General features: G+C 40.5%; 1 long non-coding RNA gene across 1 annotated transcript in view; it reads right to left on the reverse strand.

The window, feature by feature from the left end:
- The window catches only part of LOC119417776, a 6,148-nt gene that overhangs the window by 4,246 nt on the left and 762 nt on the right, over positions 1–1,140 (reverse strand). The gene's annotated exons all lie outside the window — the stretch shown is intronic.

Genomic DNA, 1,140 nt, shown 5'->3' on the forward strand with positions numbered 1-1,140 from the left:
CTGCTGGTAAAAAATACCTTGATGAGGAAGAAAACAGTTTTTGTGTCGGTGCTGTTGGGTGATATGTCAAACAGGAGCGTTGAAATATTTTTAAAAAGAAAATCCCGTTTAGTGTTTAACTTGATTATCTTAACTTGATTATCTTAACTTGATTATCTTGCGGATCAGACTGGCAGCAACAGTTTGGAGCAAACGTTGTATTTTTGGTCCGTTTGCAAACTGAGTGTTTGGGAAGTGTTACCAGCTTCAGCCCCGGGCTGTGGCCCAGCAGCCACTGCTCCAGATAGGAAGACACCGATGATAGAAAACGGTTATTTCACCTGGCAACGTGCCATGAATCATCTCGTCTCTTCTCCTGCAGCTGAACATGAACCATATCTCAGCTCCTCAGCTGTGTTTTTAGAAGAGCAGGATATTAAAAGCACTCGTTGCAAAGTCGTGAAGACCAGTCAAAAAATAAAGACTCAAAACCAGCCCCTTCATAATAAGGTTAATGTGTCCGACTGTTGCAGCCAACCTAATGCAGCTCTCCAGTGGCTCCACTTGAGAGCTTTGTTTCCACATTTCAGAAGTGCTTTTCAATAAATCTGGAAAACTGAAGGAAAGTCGTTCAAATGCCACCATTTGATATAGTTCAGGATAAAACCTTTTAACACTGATGGAAGATTTGAAAAGATGTGGGAGGTTGTTTTTTTAGTTTGGTCTTTGCCATCAACCTCCAGTTTTCACATCTTGGAGAGTTGATATTAATAAGAACGTTATAGTTTAGCAAAGCATGAAAACAACATGTGAGTACTGGTTTAGAAGTGGAGTCTAACGTATCGCAGCTCCAGTTCTTCCAGTTTGAATGCCTCAGAATCAGCTCAAGTCTAGAAATGATGAGAAACAGCGTTTAATCTAATTCAAGTCAAGATAAAATAAAAAAAAGTGTCATACTTTTATCTTCCTGGTGGTATTTTTGCAGACTCCCTGATGTCATTGCACTTAAAGCATCGTTCAGAGTTTATTTTTAAAGCGCTGGGTTTACAGAAAGATCTAAATCTGCTTGAAGCTGCAGGTTCAACTCCTGTGTGCAGCAGTCTTAATCGTTGCGTTTTAAAGAGCCTTCAGCAACTCCAGGTCTCACTGCCTCAGTTCAGG

Source organism: Nematolebias whitei, chromosome 11 (genome assembly GCF_014905685.2).
Source record: "Nematolebias whitei isolate Nwh7 chromosome 11, NemWhi1, whole genome shotgun sequence".
Taxonomy (NCBI): Eukaryota; Metazoa; Chordata; class Actinopteri; order Cyprinodontiformes; family Rivulidae; genus Nematolebias; species Nematolebias whitei.